The sequence below is a fragment of the Rhynchophorus ferrugineus genome, unplaced genomic scaffold, assembly GCF_030347505.1.
Source record: "Rhynchophorus ferrugineus isolate W39M unplaced genomic scaffold, kcgeb_rfMv2 rfM2, whole genome shotgun sequence".
Taxonomy (NCBI): domain Eukaryota; kingdom Metazoa; phylum Arthropoda; class Insecta; order Coleoptera; family Curculionidae; genus Rhynchophorus; species Rhynchophorus ferrugineus.
Window position 1 is genome coordinate 41,887,978 of NW_027472581.1, and position 10,196 is coordinate 41,898,173.

A 10,196-nucleotide genomic window follows, 5' to 3' on the forward strand; every position below is an offset into this window, starting at 1 on the left:
GGACTATCATGTCTCCATAGCCACATATTTGTGGCAACATTGGGAAAATCACACAAGCACTGCTTATATAATTTATGCGGTATTGGTTGAAACAAGGGATGCTCGGAGGAGCTAAACTCATTGACCATTCATTGCATAACGGCACATTTTATTGTTTGGTTATAACACATCAATTACAATCAATAATTATTTTCGGTCGCTGTGGTGGTACAAAGAATAGTATCTGTCAAAACTTTTTTGTCAATCCTGATCGGTCGTGGACGTTTAGGATTTGTCTTAAGTGAAGGGTGTAATATCTGACAAAAAGAACTGATTTTGAACGAATGGTTAACTCAATTTCGCCAGTAACCAGATTTGAAAAAACCATTAGAACTAATATTAACGTCGGTTATTTTCCAGTTGGTAGATTATATGTTGATGATTACTACTTGTCATTGATTAACATTGTTATATGCTGTTAATGTAATGACGTTAGTATGTATCTTATAATCCTTGTCGACTCTGTAATCACTGAAGTTACAATTTCATAATGGTTCAAGTTATTAATCAATAAATATAATTTATTATTCGCCAAATAGTATTAAGCTAATTATGAACAGCAAATTTACGAAACTTGCATAATATAGTATAAATAAAATAAAGTATTTTGACGGCAGTTTGTCTAGGGAAAACGATACATCATCACTAGCCTGTTTCAGCTTGGATAGGGTGCCCTCTGTAGTATTTCTTACGTGTCAAAGAAAATTGTGGGTTGCCTAAAGGATCAATGCCATTTGGCCGTTTGAATTCTAAAAGTAAAGGTGGTTAAGACGAAAATTTTCACATAACTATGCATCACTTATTTGGGATTAATAATTGACATATCAAATAGATAAACCTTGGCACAAGGAATTCATAATGAAGAACCACAATTTTTACATCTTACTATTTTTTTGACAATAGTAGGGGTCGTTCAAACCTTAGTAATTTAACCAGATGATTTCAGTGGACCAATTTAGTATAAATCTTAACATTTAAGGACAAAACAAAACAGTGTAACCCATAAAAATCGTTTTTCTTTAAAATATAATGTTCAAACTGGTATAATCTGAAAATCATATTAAGGTTTTTTAATATAATGGTTATTTATGTATTTTTATAGCAGGTATTTTATAACATATAATATTTTTATAACGTACAACAGCTGACATAGTTCAATAGGAGTCCTACACGCTCATGTCTCTAACCACTGAATGAAAGTGTACGCACCGAATGCGTACGCATTTTATATAATTTACCCCAGAGACGGGCTTCCAAAAAAAGTCGACATCTTGTGTTTTTTTCGCGAATGGGTTATTTGTTTCGCGCATTGGTCTATTTCCAACCGCAACGTCACGCCTCCGACAGTTCATACGTGTTGTACAGGAAATTTGTTGGCATCTACGCTTATTTTTTTTCCGAATCGACCTTAAATTTGTACGGACAAGGTCGAGGCAGCATAAACTTGAGCGCGAGGCCAGGTTTTACATTTCGTTTACGTATTAATTCAGCGTTTCGAGTGGTCAGTGGGGGAGTTTTTTTTTTTTTTTTTTGTTCATTCTTGTTAATAGCATGAATTGGATTCAGTACAAAATTATATCTATTATAGGTAAGCTAAAGAATAACATGTATTATTACAAGACTTTAATGACATTTTGTTCTATATTTTACCTTATTAAAAACTTTTTTTTGTTGCTTTGACGGGTATCGTCATTTCGCGGCTATACAATAGTACGGTTATTGTCTAAAGGGGACGGGGACAGACATAAAGTGTATATATAAAATAATAAATTAATAAATACATAAAATTAATAACACAAACAGGGGGTTAAAAGAATAAATAATGTATATACTGTAATAAAATAAGCTTGTCTTCTTGTAAACACCTCTTTATTCACAATAGAGAGACGACTAAAATAAAAGAGTACAAACTACTACATGAACAAGTATACAACATAATGTCGTGGTAACTACCCTAGTGTTTGTTACTAAACTCTCAAAATTTTAAAATAAACACAGGACTATAAACATGACCATAACGAAGTAGAGGCTCCATCCAGACAGCATACATCAGCACCCATACCGAAGTGGTAATTGTTATTTAATCAGTAACTCTAAACTTAGCATAGGCTAGATTCTATGGAGAAAATCAGTCTCTCGTAGAAATCCGAGGAGTTTGTCGGAATATTCTCCTGTAAACGCATTTTTAAAATTTTGCAGCCCAAACTTAGTTCTAATCTGAGTGAGCCGTGGACAGTCGTTCAATATGTGGTAGACTGAAATAGGGCCACGTTGACAAAACTCACAGTGAGCAGGCGGGCTCGAAGTCATCAAATGACCGTGCGAGAAGAACGCGAAAAGAGAAGAAAGAATCAGCTTTAACCTCAAACAGCCTGTTTTGGTTGGCCTCCTTGGCCCAACGACGTTATACCTCGCTAGTTGTAAAACAAGATACGAATTGTATAAGGTCTGTTTGGACACAAACATTCGTGATGGGGAGGGGAGATGAGGCTGCCGGTTTAACCGTACCATTCTCGCGCTCATTTCCCGGTATACCTACGTGAGAAGGGATCCACAGTAAACTTATCCTGATCCTGTTCAGATAGAGGGTACGGATAATTGATAGTGAGTTGGTTACCAGGGGATGATTGAACTTCTGTTCCAGGAAATAATCGAGAGCATTTTGGGAGTCGGTCAGGATTAGCCATTCTTTGAAGGTTTGTGTTGAGATGTTCAGAAAGCTTGAAACGGAATGTCCGGTTGTCCACCACAAATGCACTGCCAAGTCCGCTGTGAAGTTTGGAGGCATCGGTATATGTGCTTGCGGCCAGGATAAGAGTGGAGAAGTTCACAAAACTTGGACCGAATAATGTATGCACAGTGTTTCTTGAAAACATTTATTGTTATGTATGTTTTAGACCAATATGACAAAGTTATTTGCATTGAGCACAATGTATTTATGTAAAACAGTTCTTGAATTTCGTAACTGTAATGGTTTTGATCCTCAACAGTTCCATTTTAATATCTTCAATGAATAATATTCAACGCTATAAACCATCAGCGCATTTCTTTAAGTGTACGGAGTAGATATTCCAAAGTCTGACGAAGTTAAATCATCAATATTAGACGACAAAGAACATTGTTGTGATGAAAAAAAAATCGTCTCATAATTCCAGCCTTTTGAAATGAATAACTTTTTGTTAAGAACGCATAATACTTACTAAAGAAGACTCTTAATTTTTGACTGTCAGGAAATGAAATCGCGATCTTGAAACTGTTCGAAAAGACATTTTCAGTCAATTCGTGTGGTAACCATTTTAGCAATTTTTTGTCTTCGAACATTATTCGTTCTCCAAGCCTTTCTTTGTCTGTTTCTAAAAATTCTTCTGAAAATATCGTTATTAAAGCTTACGGTCACCACAACGTTATAAAACTTTTGTTAATGCATTAAGTTACATAACCTGAATAATTTGCTCCTATACAATATAGAAATTATTTTTATGTAAAATATCATTTATCCTTGCAAAATTATCATAATCAATTAAAAATATACAAGACTATATAAATTAAATTATCTGACACATTGAAAGTATAAAACAAGTGCGATTTTAATAAAATTAAAAGAAAATCTAATATTAGCATAAATAACATTAACAATATTACTTATGTAACATCAGTTAATATATCAGCAAGATATAGCTATCAGCAACTTACTATTTCTCAGTTTTTTACAACTTAATTTTCCTCATGGGAGGGATTTTTGTGGAGTAAAGGGGTTTAATATTTAAATGAATGATGTTATGTTATGGCGGTTTTTGCAAGTTGTTATATTGCATACTGGTGATATTAGTAAACGCTTGATTACCACCCCAGGTATAGATGTCTGCATATTTTTATAAGAAAGAATCTAATATCTGACCCTGAATAATCATACCAGTTGCGAGAGTAATCAGGGTGGATAAAACCGGATGCATTGTGAAATTATTTCCGTAGAGGTCTCTCTCCACTCGGCTTTCTCTTCATTAATGATTTGGGTGTTGACTGAGAGTAATTGTTGGTTGAGGTTCGTGGTTTCGAGCGCTTATTAAGCGACAGGTCTTATTACTAAAAAAATATTCAATAATATAATACAATTGCAAATTTTAAGGCTCAATGACTTCGGTTTTATAACTTGGAAATATTTAACTTATATATCGTTGGATTTCAATAATAAACAGTCGTAAACCAAACATAATTGTAATTAAAGGAAAAAAAACATATGAAAATACAAAGTAAATGCACGCGGTGATCCGAGTTCTTAAAAAGCTGAAGGTCGCTGACTAATTATTTGACGGTTTTGTTTAGGAAATATGAACCAAAAGACTTTGCATTATACTCTCAGTATGTCGCTTGCTACTTTCAAAATAACAGTGTCAGCTATAAACATAAAGAATAACTTAATACAAAATATACGCCTCGCAGGACTATTAAAATAGCATTTTGAATAATCTATATTGCAATGCATATTGTGTAGGCAAGTCAAAAATGAGAAAGATGTCGTCAACTACGTCAAGTTTCGATGAAAAGGGATAAGGATAGGAGCTGGGGTAATTAGGAGAAGGCTATCAAAATCATCTTAAGATGAATGAAGATCATCTTAAAATAACGTTTTATCCCCACACAGTGGATTACGTTAAATCATTACCCAGCGTCGGTGGACAGCAAAGCATGAACATTTTTCATTATGACCGAAATTTAGAAAGAAATAAAAAATGGTATCAGTGCTAAAAAGGCTCCTGGTTTTGGCCTTATTATTGGAAAAATACTAAAAGAACTTCCAAGAAAAGCATCATCAACCTAATAAATGCTTCATTCAGACTACAATATGTACCACAATTCTGGAAGGTAGCTGAATTAATGAACCAGGGAAGCCACCCATGAAACAGTGTCATGCCGGCCAATATCACTTTTGCCGATCACTATATTCAAATTATTTTAAAAACCTCTACAGAAAGTGACAAAACCAATCAATGAGGAAAAGCATCTTATTCCGAATCATCAATAATTTCAGAAAATAATTCACGATTGATCAGGTTCACAGAATAACCAATATCATTGAAAAATCAGTAGAAGAAAATATAATATTTTTAGATATCGTTCAAACTTTCGATAAAGTTTAGCGTGAGGGTTTAAAGCATAAGATTGAAATACTTCTCCCTGACCAATATTAAAATTTTAGAGTTATATATAATTCTATTATAGAAGGAAAAAAACTTAATACCTACACACCAGTTTGGGTTTATTAACCATCATTCCACTATTGACCAGATTCATAGAATAACAGATGTAGTTGAAGAAGCCTATGAAGTTAAAAAGGTATGTTCAGCTATATTCTTAGATGTAGCACAAGCCTTCGATAAGGTATATCATGATCGTCTTGTTAAAAATGTTACCGAAACAACAGCGAACTATTAAAATCTTACATTAGAGCCAGAATGTTCAGGGTATAAAAAGACTACAAATAAAAGATCTTTACCTACTTGTTATTCCACGATATAAAATTCGACATGCCTCAAGGTCGCTACATACTCTACACATGTGATATACCACAATGGAAAATATCATGATAGCTAAGTTTGCTGATAATACTGTAATTTTTCCTGTATGAAATAATAGCGATGAAGCCAACAATATAAATAAATAGAGTCAAACCTGAAAAATCAAAATTAAGTAAATCTATGCATATGCTGTTCAAGTATAATCAGACCGCGCAAGCACCAATAACAATAAATAATACCATTATTCCATATAGCAACAGCGCTAGTAACTCGTAATGAATCTTGATGTAAAACTCCACTGGAAGGAACATGTAAAAAACAAAATGAAAGAACTAGGGTTAAATGTGTAGCGACCTTCAGATATTTCGAATTTTCCCGCAATTCTCAGCAGCCCACAGATCTACTCGAGGCGTTGCACATACCTGAAGTTAGCACCCACGGTGAGGTGGCAACAAGTGGTACTGACGAGGGTACGACGTGGCAACCTCGAGTGGTGAAGCTTGGGGATGACGCGACGCCTCGAGGTTCTTTTCCGTTCCTGACTCTGAGAGTGATCAGACGTGTCCACTGTACGTAACACCTGAAGGAAACCCTGCCACGCGCATTTCTTTCTTTTTAAATTCATATAGTGATCTTGTTTAGTGTTTAATATGTTGTTTATGGTTTAATACCTGTTCGTCTAAAAATAAATATTTCTCCTGCATATAATTAGATTCCATTTGTACCGAAATAAATCGCCGAATATTTTGTCTTTATCTAACCGCACCTGTACCCTAAAGTGGTGACCCGACGTGATCTTTCGCAAAATTGGGTTTGGACTCGTGAATGGAGGGTACGTGCAACATGGTGTATTTTACGTGGCTGTTATATTTTTTGTTTCAAAATGTTCAATATTTTTAATTCGATTCGTTTTCGATTTCACCTTCAATATTCCTTTTCCTTTTATTCCTATTCCTTTTCAAATTCCTTCTATATCACATTCATTCAAACATTTGTTCCTCATTAAATTTTATTTTAGTGCTGGAACAATGAAGCTTCAATTCCATTTCATTATTTCCAATTCATTTTTTAAAAATTTTTTTGTCAAAATTTTCTTTCAGAATGTTTTGAACTCATAGATATTTTTACATCACTGCTTAAACATCAGCGTCTCGGCTAAACATTTCTTTCGGCGCTAGGTTTAAATCATAATGTCTTCCTTCGCTCGCCGTCTCCGTCATAATGGCAGACATTTTGATTTGAAAGGCTTTGGGCCGCTTCGGTCGGATACCGTCGTTATTTGTTTTTTCTGAATTACCGAAACGTATGTGACTACGAATTAGTCACAGGGTAGCTCCAGAAGCTAGGTACCGATTGCAGTCACCGTAGACTTGTCATGTCTTCGCCGAGGTACCAGAACTGCTAACGTCTCGTCGTCGAAGAAAATAAGCTACCAGGTCGTCGAACAATCGATCCCCCCACAGCGTCGATTACGGGAGCCCTGTCCGAAAAATAGCTTGTTCTCAACATCGTGTGCCATCGTCATTCAAGTGCCAAAGCAACAGGATCTGTAGGGCCGGAAGATATCAACAGCCGTACCAGATCGCAACCGGACCAACCACAACCGTTTCGATTTATCATATTTTTCAAAGCCCTTTTCATGCAGCACATTTTGTTTGATATATCTTTTTTTTTGTATTTGATTTCTTTTCATACATTTTTGTATTTTTGTTGCTTAAAATAATTGTATGTAAAATTCTGGCAGAGGAGTATTGTAGCGACCTTGAGGCATGTCAAATTTTACATCGTGGAATAACGGTCTACAAAATACCCAGAAATATAATCCCAGATGTTGAACACGGGCGGGGTGCCAGCAGCGCCAACTAGAACCCGATAACGAATAGCTGGCAACCCCGAGACGTTTATCTGGGATGTTATTGAAGGGTATTTCCATTCATTCAGTGCTCAGCCATCGTTTGGTTTAGACGTGCCACCATCGACTGCCCAAGCCTCGTCTCCAGGTAACACCGCTGCCATCCGTTTTATCTAATTGTATTTTCCACATTTTTTTTATATAGCCAATAAATAACGGTCACATAATGTAAATACCACTGTTTCATTTCGTTTTACCTCCATTCACCGAGCCACATCATTTACCCTAAAAATGTACTGGTCAAATATAGGAAAATGTACTGGTTAATTGGAAAAAATCACAATTATTAGAACATAATAAATTGCCATTATGCAAGTATTGAAACCTATATGAACATATGGAATTCAGTTACGGGAATGTTCCGCGAAATAACTACATAAATAAAATACAAGTTTTCCAGAACGAAGTTCTGAAAATTATTGTAGGTTCGCCTGGATACTACAGGACTGATTACTTACACCGATACTTTCAGATACAGACTGACCGGAAACCAAGAGAATCGCAAGGAGACATGAGGACATACTCCATTTTATGTTAATATCGAAGTAATACAACTCATGGATAACACCAGGACAGGACACATGCTCAACAGCATCAAACCATCTGATCTTGTGTAGTGTAGTCTAGTGAAGCAGTGTTAATACATGAGTATTATTGCACCAGAGACTAAAATCGTCGATGACCTAGATTTAAGTTAAGCAAAGCAAAGATAAATTGTAGGTTACTCGGCAACCACTAGCAACAATATAATAAAGAAATATGTATAATCGACAGATTCTTAAGATTCAGATAAGAATAGGTCTATTCTGAGTTGAGGAAAATACAAGCAGTTGTGCTACAGGGACAGGATATTGGGACCAGTCTTTTATCTGCTTTACCCTCGGTACCCTTACATTCAATGAAAATGGTGTGGTTACACTTATTGGAGATAGCACTGAATCAACCGAAAAGTTACAAACAGTTATTATACAATGTTGGACAGAAAAATGGTATATTAAAATAAATCAGTACATATTATTGATTCCAAGTATATTAATAGTTTTTGTGATTAAAATCCTTTCCCATTTTTCTATTCGCGCAGTCCGTAGGATTTCGGGGAGGTGATGGAGAAGCTGTTGTCTTTTGAATTCATTCATTTAACCTGAATTAAATTAATTATCTAGAAAAGAAGATAACTTGACGATGGATTTCTTGGATTCCATGGATTCCTTACTCGAATTATTTCTTGGTGTAGTTAAGTGGATTTCACGCAAACGTATCGCAGTCTGAGCTGTAAGCTCACAAAAGAGGAATTTAAGTCGTTAACAAGTCGCCTCTTCTGTTCTTAACAGAAAACAGTTTCCCTAAGTTCCCAGTTTTTCAATTAAATTAATGGTTTTCATAATAAAACCCATTTTTTTACTCAAATAAATCAGCAAGTGGTCCCGTACGGAAGTAATCAAATATCATGGAATAACCTTTGATGTAAACTCTTGTTGAGAAAAAATCTGAAGAACTTAAGTGCGAAAAAATGTACTGGTTATGGGGTATATATTCAGCCTTGTCAGCATATAATAAGCTTCTGCCTTAGGAACAAGTCCTACTTACTCAACTCTGAGGTTTTACCAGCCAAAGCAATATAAGTATTATACATAGATTTAATACAACTGATTGCGAGGTATTGTTGATGCTGAAGGTAGGAACTAAAAAGGACTACGACCAAAGACATAAATAAATGCTTCATCAGCACATTAATATTGAGGTTGTTCAGCTCTTAGACAATGATGACTTATTGGCTAGAGGCTAGATTAAGGAAAGTTATAATATAACAAATCATATTGATTACGTCATCATAGATGACGTTATTTGATATATTAGTGACAGGATGTTTACATTAACCCAGAGCCCCATTAATGCTGAATTAGTGTTTATGTTATTGGAGATTTATGATAGGTCCAGGGAACTGAATGTGCCCCGTTGACCTGAAATACCAGAGTATTAACAAAGGTCTAAAGGATACGGGATCATTATCGTTCCGAGCCTTGTCGAGAGAACTTCTCCAGTTCTTAACGAAGAATCTAACAGAGAGTAAAACCATTTAATCTAGTTCAGTGAATAAAAACATTGACATAGGATAAAAACGAATTGCCTAATAGCGTTAATTTACTAGATGATAAATAATAATTTAAAAAAAATGTTGTGCCGTGTTGAGAGTAAAACGGTTTAAAACAGTGTTTAAAAACGTCGCCGTGCCCGACGTGCTGCCGCTGTACGCACCCCTACGCACCCGACCCATCCAACTCAATCGATGCTCGTCTCCTGTGAGTTCAAGGCACCCGTTCAAGGACAAGGCCAAGCGCTCGGGCCGCCCGCCTCGGTCGCGCATTCGGTCCCGCGCCCGCGATCCACACGCAGCAGCGCTCCACGGCGAGGAGAGACGACGCGCGCCAACCCCACGCACCCTCCGGCGCACGCGTACGCACCCCCCGAGCGTCGTGGCCGTAGCCCGACCGCCGGTTTCACTTTCATTCTTCGGTTTGCGGGCCGACGTTGCGCGATCTCGTGTGTCCCGAGCCAGAACCTTTCGGGCGCCACTTTCCATTTCGGAACATTTTTTCCCAACCGATGACGATGACAGTCGACGAATACCGGCCGGAAAGGCCGTGCGGCCAGTGACTGAGTGTTGACGAGTACGTTTCGGCAGTTGTCATCGTCGTATTCGATCAGGAGGAGATGCGAGATGAATGTCA

At 36.5% G+C, this 10,196-nt stretch overlaps 1 long non-coding RNA gene across 1 annotated transcript; it reads left to right on the top strand.

Moving 5' to 3' along the window:
- The first annotated feature begins 1,479 nt into the window (after positions 1 to 1,479).
- Positions 1,480 to 3,724, top strand: LOC143190990 (uncharacterized). The gene is made up of 4 exons (XR_013004371.1): positions 1,480 to 1,738; positions 1,944 to 2,108; positions 2,182 to 2,627; positions 2,684 to 3,724. It is a non-coding gene; the product is annotated as an uncharacterized LOC143190990 (long non-coding RNA).
- The last annotated feature ends 6,472 nt before the right edge of the window (positions 3,725 to 10,196 follow it).